Below are 14218 nucleotides of genomic sequence, written 5' to 3'. Positions count from 1 at the left end.
TCTCTCTCCTCTCCTCCCCTCCCTACCCCTTCTCCTCCCTAGCCCTCCCCCTCCCCACCCCACCACTCCTCTCCTCTCATGGACAGCAAAGATCTTACCAGTGTTATGTGTTGCTATTTAATGACTGGTTACCATCTCTGAGTTTGGCCTGTGCATATTTGTCAATATTTGTACTTTTCTAAACATTGCTTGATTGCTCAGTTTTCACCATTAATAGATTTCTCCTAGATAGAGTGCTTTAGCTAGGCAAGTCTTTTCTTTTTATGTTAGTCAAACATATAAAGCGGTATTGGCTCATCCTTGACGTGCAATATTCCTTCTAAAGGTTTGACAATGAATTCTTTCTAAATGTATTTGCGTTTATTGCTTTTGCCTCGGGCTGTTTTCCTGTGTGTGATAAGGCAGTCTTAGGTAATGTATGAATTATACCAACACTCTGGGTTTCTTTTCTTCTTTCTTCTTTTTTTTATTTTTTTTTTTTGGCCAAGTAAATCCTAGAAAATCCCAGCCATTGTCTCCTCCCTACCTTGTTTTGCTTTTACATACAAACTCTTAGACTATCAAGTAAATTTAAGAAAAATTGCATGGGAAAAATGTAAGATTCTATTCTTGTGCACTTGTATTATATACACCATATATTTTCATCACACTATTAAGATTTAGATCTTAAAGAATAAAACACAAATAGTAAACCACCTTGTAAAATGTGAATGTCTCCTAATTCAATATAATAGGTATACATCAGAACCAGGATCCTTTTCGGGTTGTATTCTGGTATATTGGCGCTTGCTGTTATTTAAATGCCATCCCAATTTCCTTTTTTGTGGCACCGATGTTAACCTGATGTAAGCTCTAAATTGTCTGGAATTTAATGGTCTGTTATATGAGTTTAATAGTTCGTAGTGAAAGAATATTGGATTATATCATGCAGTTTGAAATATAATTTGGTTACTCCCTCATCATCATAAATATGACATGGCCCGAGTTGTAATTAGGGACAATTTAGTTTTTTCTTCTTCTTCTGTTGCTATAGATAGAATAAGTGTATAAATTTGTTTTGATATTTTCTATCTTGGAGAATATATTTAATCCCTCATCAAAAATGTTCTTTCTTAAAATTTACACACTATTATATTAAAGTTGCTCCATTAAGAAATATCATGTGCTCTCAGGATCCTCAAGCGGCCTCGGCCTAATTTAAGACAGAGTCTTACATTATTTTATTTTCTTAATTTTTAGAAGGGTTAAATTCGAATTGGAGCTTATGTAACTGACAAGAGGGAAATGGAAGCAATTGGCTTGCACTAAACAAGTTTGAATGGTTGTTAATGCGAATGACTTTCAGGCAGTGAATGTCAGGGAATAGTAGATTACTTTCTCTTCCTGGGGCACTTTCAGCCATCTCCTGTGGTAGGACTGACATAATTTCTCTCTTTCTTTCTTGAAAGTGGGAAGCAAAGTAATGGGAGTCCGGTAATTTTGTCCTGTGGCTGATGAGGATAAATCATAACGAGCTGGGGAATGCACAGGCACAATTCTCATAGGGCCAAAAAAATGAGAACTTTCTGAAATATGTTAAGAAAATGTTGTTGTATTCAACAAGGCCATGTCCTCTTAATTGTCAGTGCTCCCTACCTTTTGTGCTAAATTTCACAGGCCAAGCGAATTGCTTGGAAATGTCAGCCACCGTGATTTTTGCCCGTCTTACCCTTGGCATGACATCGAACATATGCTATTTTGAGGTGGCATGTTTGATTAGCACAAACGATTGGAGGTTTTAGACTAATAGAGGTGAAAGAGGATTCACAAACATCTGGATTAGCCCTTCTTCTTATGACTCATAAATATTTTCATCGTCCCAAACAGATGGCCATGTGTGTACCTAAATTTCATAAATAGAGGCCCTGAAGTTTTATTCTGTGGCTCATATTTTAATTCGATCACTCTGTGATCTATGGAATTCTACATTTTTTATCATTTTCTTCATTGAAATCTGTTTTTTATCTGCATTGGATAAGATTTAAAAAATAAATTTAGGTTTAATATTTCAGCCAATCAGTATAAGCATGTTAACAAATTATATGATATTTATTTATATCATGAATTTTCTATTATTCCAATTTATTAACCTTTGGATTAAGTATTACTGTATCGGATAGATTAATTATGTTTGTAAATCTCGGAAGGCAACTTCAGAAAACTTGACAGTGTCAAAGGCTCATCTTCTATTGATGCTTTCAGCCCCATTGATCTCAGTCTGAAGTACCTCCTTACTCTATGAGTACCAGAGCTTTTCCGTCAGAGACTAACTTCCACTTTATCCCACCTGTTGTTTCCAGTTACTGAGGATGTAACTTGTGTCCTCCGTCTCCTTGTCATCATTTGCCCTTCTGGACTGTTCAGAATGATGCCTCCCTCCTAGTGAGCTTTTGTACTCGCTATCCTACAATGCATTTTCTGTGCATGAGCAAAAAGCAATACATCATTACCTCCTCTGGGAATTGTTATTCACCCTGGGAGTGATTTCCCCTTTGAGACTACATAGAGTATATCTATATTTAACTTTTCATTACCTAAGCTTAGGGGTTTTCTTTCTCTTGTTTGAATGAAAGCAACATAGATTTATTAAAGAAAAATGAGAAAGAACTCTGGAGTGGAAATGTCTCCACGGGAGGAATATACAAACATATATTATTTTTTACTTAACCTAATATGAATATTATTTTCCTAGGGTATGAAGACTATTAAAAATTGCAGTAATAATCATGTTTTAAATTATCTAAGATTTCCATTGTCCTGATATAAAAATAATTTTGAAAAATTTTATAATTGCTAGCTTATAATTGAAATCTGATACTTGTGTAACAATATACAACTTGTGCCATGAAAATGATCTCAATATATAAATACGTATAATTTGGTCTTTTGTCAGTTTTTAAGACCTTATTCCAAATTTTGTTTCTCTGCAGCCAACCCATTCTTTCTATAAATTCATGTTCCTCTCTGTTTTGACATCACAATCTATTGCCATGGAAATGAATGATATCTCACACTTATCTTCATGTCTTTGCGGCACTTTTTAAAAGGAGATTGTCAGGAAAAATATAGACTTTATTGGCACCAGTGGCCTTTTCAAGATAATGCCCCTCTCTTTATGTTGGTTTTCCTGTCCTTCTAGAACCTGAGTGTTACAAGTTAGTACTTTTAAAAGTTATAAAAAAAAACTTGGCTTTTATTCTGTAATTCCTTTCAAAACCATTTTAGATTATGATGCATTATAAAGAATTCAAATAGCGGGCTTTCTACAACTGTTATTTTGTACCTTAAGTATAAAATCATTTTATAGCAAGTGCCAAAGAAACTGCAGTAACTGAATGTATCCCATTTTGTCATATTCTGCAAAACTTCAAAAGTTGGTAACAAACTTGTCTTGTAGAATCTCATGCGAGGCAAAGCCCAACACATGGTGGAAACTACTGAGAGCTTTAACTCTTGGAAAAGTTCACAGTGTGGTCTTTAATCTTCTTCATTCACTCCTAAACATCATAATTGAACATAGGAGTGTGTGTGTGTGTACATGCATGCACACCTTTTTTTAAATTATCTTTTTCTAAGTATTCAAGACTGTTCATATTTAAAAACCACTTACTTACTTCTATAATTGGTCTTACTCATTTTTTTTTCCGTGAAAGATATCTTTTTCCTGTTCTGTGTTTCCAAAACTTTCACAATACAAAGAACAATTCGGTATATTCTTTTGCCCTGAAAACATCTCAACCATTTGGACCAGATCTCATGCACTCAGACACCAAAGGCAGAAGAGCCCTACACTAAGTCAAGGACAGCACTCTCAACTTCCAAGTCATTTTCATGTATATTAATTCTTGGAGCTAAGAGGAATTTCAGAAAATATTACCTATGAGGAATGTGTATATGGCAACTTGCATTTTTAAGGTACATATTAAAAAGATTCACTGTGGGCCTGGAGAGGTACAGCTTGTAAAAGCACTGACTCCTCTTCCAGAAGTCCCAGGTTCAATTCCCAACACTCACATTGCAGTTAGCTGTCTGTAACTCTGGTCTCAGGTGCTTCAACACCATCTTCTGGCTTCAGTGGATACCAAGCATTCTTGAGGAGTTCCACAAGCATTCATGCAGACTCAACATACGTACATATTAATAAATTTTTAAAAGAACGAAGATATATTAGAAACAACAAACACGTGTATGCATGTTACTAACATAGGAAAATTAAATAGGCATCAGGTTTAGAGAAGAAAATATAAAGCCCCACACACGTGTCTGTTTGAAACAGATTCGGAGTGGGACAATTGAAAGCTAAACTGTCTACCATGCAGTGTGTTTGCCATGGCTGAGACGCTGTGTTTGAGAGCATTGCTGCTTCCTATGCACGTAGTTAAATCCAGAAAGCCTCTGCCTACGTGCATAAATCAACTCTCTGCCATTTATTTTGTATCATTGGTCGGGGATAATGTGCATAATGCATTCAAACTTAGTGCAGTGACCTTCACCTACCTGTACTATGTTTTGTTCCTGTCCCAGGGTAAACACAACCTCATCAGTATGAACTACACAGAGAAGCCATTCATTTACAATATTGTCATTTTGTCATCAGCAGGTTAAATGATATTTTGAGATTGTATTTAATGCCTTTTTTTTTGTTTTGTTTTTGAAGACAGGGTTTCTCTGTGGTTTTGGAACCTGTCCTGGAAGTAGCTCTTGTAGACCAGGCTGGTCTCGAACTCACAGAGATCCGCCTGCCTCTGCCTCCCAAGTGCTGGGATTAAAGGCGTGCGCCACCATCGCCCGGCTTATTTCTTTTATTTTAATTTTTTATTTTTGGTTTTTCGAGACAGGGTTTCTCTGTAGCTTTGGAGCCTGTCCTGGAACCAGCTCTTATGGACCAGGCTGGCCTCAAACTCACAGAGGTCCACCTGCCTCTGCCTCCCGAGTGCTGGGATTAAAGACGTGCGACACCACTGACCGGCTTTGTTTAATGCCTTCAAAAGAAATGTAAAAGTCAGTGTTGTTTGAAGAATGTTTTGACTAGTCACGTGCCTAATAATTCCAACAAATGCCAGATCACCTGCCGTTGGGGAGATGATGTTCTTTATAGTGCTTGTGGTTTATTCGGGAGACTCTGATGTTCTTTTTCTATTTCCTTACTTACACATTGATATGATCTATCTACTCACACATTAAGTCATCAGAGAATAACATCCCATTATTGCTACTAACTATATTTTATATTCTATTTTCATCAAGTTTTTCCAGTTTTTCTTATTTAGTTGTTATAAACTACTGACTCACTCTAAAGTTTGTAACTTTAGGGCTAATAAATAAGCAGAAATATTTAATTAACCAAGTGCAAGTACTGACAGCAAATAAGGAGAACAAAACCATAACTGGTTTTAAGAAAAAAAAAAAAAAACGCAGACTTGGAGAGTGCGGAGATGGTTAGAGACTAAGCACATTTGTTCTTCCGGAGGACCTGAGTGTGGCTCCTGTCACCCTGGACCTGCCACTCACTTCTTGTCACCCTAGCCCCAGGACAGGGACTCTCAACATGTGGCCATGACCCCTTTCACAAGGCTCACCTGAGACCATTGGAAAACACAGATATTTATATTATGATTCATAACAGGAGCAAAATTATACTTTTTAAGTACAAACTAAAATAGTTTTATGCTTTGGGGTCAGCACAGCATGAGGAACTGTACTAAAGGATCTCATCACCAGGAAGGTTGAGAACCTCTGCTCCAGGGGATCCTCTGTTTTCTTCTCACCTCTTCCTGTACCCCCACACAGTATGATACCCATACATACACACAACACACACACACACACAAACACACGCACACTCACACAGACACACACACACACAAACACACGCACACTCACACAGACACACACACACACACACAGACACACACTAGAACATTTAGCTTTGGAACAATAAATCAGAGCAGTTGCTTCATGGTCAATTAGTTTTATAATGTATCCTTGATCTCATGTTGGGACAAAGAGATGAATCAGCTGAAAAAAATAATTCTTTTTCTGTTAGCCTCAGCTTTGAGAATGCTCCTTAAGTATGTAATGTCATACGATTGATCCTTCATTTTTCAATATATATTGTTATCAGCTTTTTGGTGCTTTGTGGAAAAGGGTTGATATCAAATCTGGGCCAGAGAATATAAAAGATCCTTAGATGTCTTGTCATGCCAGAAAACAAGTAAATCATTGCATTTAAAGTAAGGTAACCAGGGCCTACCTGGCAGCTTGAAGTAACTGCAACTAACCAAAACTTTGCAAGAAAATGAGATCGGGAAGTAAAATGCAAAAATACAAGGACACAACCACAGATTGCTAAAAGGGAAAACAAACATTAGTTCCAAAATCACCATTTCCAAAATTACTGTCACAACTTCTCCGTGCTGAGCAATTTGGAGATCCCCAAACTGAGGAGTGTGAGCAGTCACACCTCATACATGAAATGTACCTCATGGTGACTAATGAGTAAAGAGAGGAACTCTTTATGAAAAATTACTCCAGCTAGTGAGAAAGAAAAAGGGATAGGACTGATGTTTTTCTAGCTATGAAATTGAAGCCATAGATTATTGATGGTCTTAGATGACACTTAGCATCACAGTATCCATAAAACACTCTTTCCCAAAAATACCTATACTTCAATTTAGTCAGACTTTGCTGTCTGCTTACCAGCTGACAAAAGTTTGGGGCAAGTAACACAAAACATATACAAGCAGAAAGCTATGGGATGTAGGAACCTGTAGAAATAATCTGGGCTCAGTAATCAGTCAAGTGCAGAGGAAGAGGAAGGGGGAGACGAAGAGCAGGAGTCTATCAATTGACAGCTTGCCAAGTTATTATCTGCCAAAGATATGTGGGCATCTTTTTGATCCTGATTCGGGCAAAGCCATTAATTATCAGTTACATGCATGAGGATTCATTACATTCTTCTATTTTCCTATATGTTTGGAATTTGTAGAATAATCATAACAATGAAACATAATTGTGCATCTAATTTTATTTTCTACTTATATCATTACCCAACTAGCAAATCAGTATATCCCTAACAGCTGAGACTGGGTTGACAGTTTCATTATTTTTAAAATCCTCGCTGATTTCTTAATATATTTTTTTCCTCTGATGAAGTAATTCCTTACATGAGCCACTGATTTTTTTTTTTTACATCTTTGGTTAATTTTAACTGCCTATGTTACGTCATGGTTGGAAAATGGGACATGAGGTAGTGTAATTAATTTGTGCCCGTTTGAAGTTTTAAAACTTCTTCATTAGCTAGGTTAATTAGTCTTTGCAGAGATTACATGTGGATTTTTTCATTACCAGGGATTGAACGGGCTCTTTGACAGGAAGACGTTTCCTCTAAAACAAAGTAGAGTATGGTTATTAAACTAACTCTCCTTACTGCTTTTGAAGCCAGCTATGTGACATTTTGTTTCAGTTAACTTTAAATATTAACCATAGACATTAATAATAGCAAATTTGAGTTCTGTAGAATATAAAAGTATACTGTTTGCTTGCAACATCTGTAGTTCTGAGGTCAGACCTCAGGAACTTAATTTGTGGGTACAGATTTAAAAATAAAATTAAATAATTATGACTTTGTTTCCTCTCTTTTCTAATATTTTTCTATAGATACTTGAATGCAGTAAGCCTCTATAGAGATCTGTATTTCTCGCACGTGTGTTATGAATTGAGTTTTTCTTTCTGTCAGTATACAATATCTCATTTAATAATACCTATTTTTCACAGTTTTTTCTATGAGATATGACATGTAAATGAGATCACCGTGTTACACATGGCAACTTTTAATGCTGGATTATTTTAGCATATAACTCTGACAGCTTTTCTATGGTTGTGAAGTTCTTTTAAAACATTCATGAACATTTCTAATCATAAATTAATTCTTAGCCAAAGAATTCACATTTCTGAATGTTTAGACTTCCTTTATCATCGCTGACACTAACATTGCATTTTCACCTTTTTTCTTTGGACCACGAAGAATAAACACATTTAGGTGAATGGAAACCTGACATATAGCTTCATACTAGACATCCAAAGCCTGACATGTACTCTCATGTTAGATATCCAAAATCTAACCTGTACCGCCATGCTAGACATCCAAAGCCTGACACGTACGTTCCTGCTAGACATCCGAAGTCTGACATGTACATTCCTGATAGACATCCAAAGTCTGACATGTACCTTCCTTCTAGACATCCAAAGTCTGACATGTACCTTCCTGCTAGACATCCAAAGTCTTTGTGTATTTTAGTATTTTAGAGAAAAAGGACATTTTCACTTGGGAAAATAGAGCGGATGAATTTTCATCAATCATGTCACTTTATTAGGTCTTTCGTAATATCTAAAGCAATATCATTATCATAACAATGCTGTATTGTTTCCATCTTAAACTCTTTCTAAATTGGTTGGTTCTTTTTCTTTTGAAGTTGTAGAGCTTCACTGAATAACAGTACTTTCAGTTTGCCATCCCTTCTGATTGTAATTTAAATCAAACTCTAGACAACATTTTCTTTCTCCGGTAGCAAACATATGTTTTTGCTCACATGAAAATCCACATGAAAATGAATGACAAGAATAATTAAACAGGTTTAATCATAATTCTTCTCCTTTATGCTCATAGCTTTCTCAACAGTGTCTCAGTGTTGGTAACTTCCTGCGCTACAACACCGACAAAATTCTGTGTCAGCTGTCATCTCCGTCCTCCTATTGTTCCATTGTAATGGACTGCAGCTCTGATTCTCTCATCTGTTTTTTTTATTTCATACATAATACAGAGCAGTTGTCTATGTGATATCTTGTTCATCAACTGATTTCTTTTCATACCTATTATATTGTTCATGATGGCAAAAACTGCCTCTTCTTTTGGATCCTTTTCTCCCTTGTAGCTAGGAAGTGGAAGTCATAGGAAAAACTGAACTCTGATTTTATCAGAGATTGCCTGGGTTAAGGGATGAGTTCTTTGGACATGTTTGAACTTTCTCCTGTTGCAGGCAGTTAACTCGAGGCTGTCCCTGAGGCTGAGGTGGTCCCTGTTATTTCTGTCACCTGCCTTCCTTTGGATCTCCCAGCTCTCAGCAGTCTCTTGCAGTTTAAGACACCTCTTTAACTCCTTGGTTCTTACCTGATTTCTTTTTACTCCTTCGTCATAGTTGATTTTTGTCACCAGCTAGATGTCACATTTCTGCAAATACTGCTTTTTTTGTTTGTTTGATCCTCCCACATCTCTACTCACCCAACTTTATGTTCTTTCTCTGTTTCTCAAAGAAAAAATTAAAACAAACAAAAAATAAGACAAAAATATCCAAACAAACAAAAAACCAAAAAGTACACTCCATATGGATACTTGGGTCCTTTGCAAGAGTATTCTTAACTCTTAATTGCTGAGCCATATTTTTAGACCTGGATTTTCTTCCTTCCTTCCTTCCTTTATGGATACTTGGGTCCTTTGCAAGAGTATTCTTAACTCTTAATTGCTGAGCCATATTTTTAGACCTTTCTTTTCTTCCTTCCTTCCTTCCTTCCTTCCTTCCTTCCTTCCTTCCTTCCTTCCTTCCTTCCTTCCTTCCTTCCTTCTTTCTTTCTTTCTTTCTTTCTTTTCTTCCTTCCTTCCTTCCTTCCTTTTTCCTTCCTTCCTTCCTTCCTTCCTTCCTTCCTTCCTTCCTTCTTTCCTTCCTTCCTTCCTTCTTCCTTCTTCCTTCTTTTCTTTATTTCTTTTAAAGGTATCAACTACAAAGAGCTTTCTGTTAAGGATGTGACGTTGTGGCCACTTCCTCTTCTCAGTGCTGGGGTTTGAACCTGTGTAGGTTTTGCACATGCTTCCACAGTTGCTGGGAGTTCCCATGTGCATCAGACTTAAAATGTCTAGAATACACTGTTGCCTTGGCATCATCCACCACCCCTAGCTCTCACAGTCTTTGTCCCTGCTTTCCTATACAGATCACTGGCCCTTAGGGGACGGGTTTGATAAAGACATCTCATTTACTACTGCCTGCTCCAGAATCTGTCACATTTAGACAATCTCGATGGTTGACTTTATGGGTGTAGCTTCTGAGATTTCTAGGAGACACAATCTCAAAGCAAATTTCATGATCCCCTGGCTCTTACAATCTTTCCACTCACTGTTCTTCAATGGTGCTGGAACCTTAATTGTATAACTTTTATTGTAGAGGTATCCATTTGGCATTTATACTGAGCTCTACAACAATGCATTTTGATTATTGCTTCCAGTTTTCTGTAATAGTCTTCATTTGTTGTTTAAAAAACACAAACAGCTTTTTAAGATGTGGGCTACGTACTACATTTATCTGTGAGTACAAGAACGAAAACTTAGAACAGAGTTACGATTATTCTGATTTACTAAAATGGTGGCTATAGATTCTTATCCAAGATCCACAAATTCATGAGCCCTGGGCAGTTAGCTAGATTGCTAGTAGCAGGTGTGATTTCCTTCCTCTTGTGTAGGTCTGAAGTCCAATCAGGAGCTGTTGGTTAGGATAGAACCTGGACTCTGTGGATGCTAGGGAATTTCTCAACCAGCTGAGCTACATCAGTACTCCTAATCAAAAGTTTTCATACGTGTATGTTGTATGGGCACGTCATTGGGTTTGTGCTTACCTGTAGCAGTTTTTCTCTTACCACTCATGTTTTTTTTATACCTAGGATACCAAAACGACATATTGCAAACATGTTTAAAGTTGTAAATTACGCTATCATGGTAAAACAGTGGTTCATTTCTCGTTTGCTAACGCCTTCCTTGATTAATTGCCTTTACAATCATCAAACACAATCCTAAAAGGAAACCTGTGTATCAATCACATGTAAGAGGCTTGAGTGGTGAGAGCTTCAAATTTACAATCATTGCACACAATCTTAAGCTCAAATCTCGTACACCAATCACATGTAAATTGCTTGAGTTGTTGTAACTTAAAATGCTATTTAAATGACAAGCATTACACTGTTCCACTAGTAATCACAGTCACTTTGGTTCCCTGAATTCCTTTGTTTCTTTTCCTACCAACTCGCTAGTCCCATGGTACTTCATCGTTGAGTAACTAACACCAATCATAACAATAAGTGACATTCAAAAACATAATTTCTTGCAAAATATCACACTAGTCATTTGGTTATTTTTCTAGCCTGCTCTTGAAAAACAAATCTGTGTGTTTGATGTTCTTAGTTTCCTGGACTGAGGAATAAACTCGGAAGGTTTAATTGTAGACCTGGCCAAGATTTAACCTTTGTCAGTCTTATTAAAGCTTTACACCGGACTCAGCCCAAATTTGAAAATTTATACACTTGTGACCCTTCCCTGGAAATATGATATCTGGAGCAGAAAAGATAACAGAATTTTTTATAGTGTCGTAACAGGCACCCTGTCAAAGAACATACTGCAGTCAGTATTGAAGTTTCAAGGGTAGGGCTAGACCAAAGGGGAGCATTGCAGTCGCCTCTGGAAAGATGAACTGAACAGGCAGGAGAGGCACATTTCTTAAGGAGCAATGTGAATGCTGAGCATGGGGCTTACAGAGCCCAGGGAGGCTATCCCAAAGAACCCATGTCACTGTCTGTCCTGGGTGTCTGCTGTACAAACAGTGGAAGAGTTAGGCTCTCCCTTTCATTTCCAGTATGCATGTAAGCCAAAAGGAGTAAAATCTGAGATGATTTTGTGTCCATTCAAGCTTAAAGAAGTGTAACTGAGCCCTGTGAAATAATTACCAATCTTTTATCCATTGTAACGCATCTCCTATAGGATTGATTGATTGATTGATTGATTGATTGATTGATTGGATTGGATTACTATTGCATTGGCTGCAAAAAAAAATCAATCAGATTCACTCAATTGTAGCCATATTCAGACTTCAAATCGATCGTAATATGTATCCCAAGACCACACGCTTTTTGCCCAGGCCTCCACATTCTGTCTGTGTCGCCACTTGGGGTTATTGAAGATTTCCGTAATCCTTAGGAAATGGCAGTGTGTTATCAACCTCCGATTCCCCATAGTACACATCTATGACTTGCAAACGTGATCTGAATTTAAAAGACTTCTAGGGGTGAGGACTTCTCCTACCATTTATATAGATAGAATTTTAGTGCCGATTTCTCCTGAAAAGTTAGAGGGAAGCAATTCACATGGTAATTCAGAGGGGCTTCAGCTCTCACCGTAGAAACTCGCATGCACATGTCACAGACAGCTTCCATTCTGGAAAAAACTGAAAAAAGTTCTACACTTTTTCAATGAAATGTTTTACAGATAACCTTATATGTTTTAATTTTTCAGCTGCCCTATGATGTATGTGCCTAATCTGATTTAAAATAATAAAGAAATACTTTAGGGAGATTGAAACTGTAGCCACGCTGTCTCCTGTGTGTATGTGTGTTTGTGACACTGCATTAGAGCAATAAAGGAAAACTGTTCCAACATTAAAATATTAAGTCAGGCACATCGAACACATCATTACAGTGTGTTTCACCTTTAGTAAATCATTCTGCTTTCAAGTTATTTTCAATGTTATTCTTTTAAATTTATTGCCTCTGCTGTGCTATAGGGAATTTGCTTGATATTCAGTGGCAGCCGACACCACTGTATCAAAGCAAGCTGATTAAGTTCACGGTTGCCTTTGATTAAAATGCATCAATCATTTATGTAAGCTATGGTCAATGAATTTCCTTGAAATCATGCAAACGGGTAATTAAATTCTGTCATTTTTCCACATTCTGACTTTGTTCTTTTTGTTTGTCAGTTAGATATTACGTAATGGAGTAAGCTTGTCTCATTCCCCCAGCTTTAATGGGCATGCAAATAAATTTCCTACAACTAGTGATTGCTCATACTAAGTAAATCAATCTATCTTGACATAGAATTTTTTAACAGATTTTTTTTGATAACCCCGAAATGATATGAAAAATTTGCAGTGAAAGCCTAATGTATTCTTTTTGCACAATCAGCCAATTCTTAGTTTCTGCTCTGATTGGTACATTGAAGAAATGCTAATATGTGTACGTAACCTGTTAAGGCTTATCAAGTCTCTTCAGGAAAGGCATAATAAGACGTTAATGATCAGCAGGAGGCATTTGAATCGAAAAGGATTCGAGGGGATCATTTGTGTCCTCCACCAGCAGAACACATATCTTCTCTCCTTATTTCCACACAATTATTGATACCTGCCAGAAGATGGCTATAGTAGAAATTCTTTGGGGAAAGAACATTGTGTTCTTATTACTATTGTCTTCTTTTGTTTCATAACAGACTGCATAGTCTTTTTCTTAGCATATGCTAAACTATATTTCCATGACTATTTGTAAATTTCAATAGCCTGGCATATCCAGCTCACAAAGTAACCCTTTCATTTTAGATAAAGTTCAACTTTTACTAAAATGTATTACTGCCATCCTGAAAATGAATAGCCACCCTCTACCACCATCCCAATAATGAAGCCACATTCTGCTTCTTCCTTCTTAGTGGATGGTCCCGCAGAAGCTGCCATCAAGAATGAGTCATCAATGTCCCTCTTAAAATAGGGCATAGACTGTTTACTTCATATGCAGTGGTACAACCTATTCTGGGTGTAATGAGCTTGTACCTCTGCTTCCTAAGATCCCATTCTACTTGAGTATTTTACTTATTCAAGTAATATATCCTATTCAGATCCCAATGCATTTCTGCTTCCTTCCCTCCATAATATTCAAGGTTATACATAAAATGGCATTTTAACCTCTACACACTGTCTTTAAACCTGTACATTTTTCTGAGTTGTGAAGTGAAGGAAAGTGAACAGGCAAGAAAGTCTTTTGAATCATGGAAGAAGAGAGAGTCGGCATGATTTTGGACTAAAGAGATTTTCTTTTCTTCTTTTTTCTCCTCCCATTCTTTGGGAGGCTGCATGCTTAACGCATGTACTTCTAATGAGCTGCATCTTCAGCTCTCATTAAATATTTTCCTATTCCAAAGACCTTCACAGTTCTCAGGTTTCTTCACATTGTTTTCATATTACTTATTCTTTTTTTAAATTTTTTTTTATTGAGAAAAGGAAAAAAAAGTTTCACCCTCCTCCCAGCCTCCCATTTCCCTCCCCCTCCCCCCAATCGTCTTCCCCTCCCCCCACTCCTTTCCCCCTCCCTCTCCAGTCCA

At 37.1% G+C, this 14218-nt stretch overlaps 1 protein-coding gene across 15 annotated transcripts in view; it reads left to right on the top strand.

The window, feature by feature from the left end:
* Positions 1-14218, top strand: part of Ptprk (protein tyrosine phosphatase, receptor type K) — a 539194-nt gene that overhangs the window by 344086 nt on the left and 180890 nt on the right. The window lies entirely within an intron of this gene.

The sequence above is a fragment of the Microtus ochrogaster genome, linkage group LG9, assembly GCF_000317375.1.
Source record: "Microtus ochrogaster isolate Prairie Vole_2 linkage group LG9, MicOch1.0, whole genome shotgun sequence".
NCBI lineage: Eukaryota > Metazoa > Chordata > Mammalia > Rodentia > Cricetidae > Microtus > Microtus ochrogaster.
This window is presented reverse-complemented; position numbering and strand designations above follow the sequence as displayed.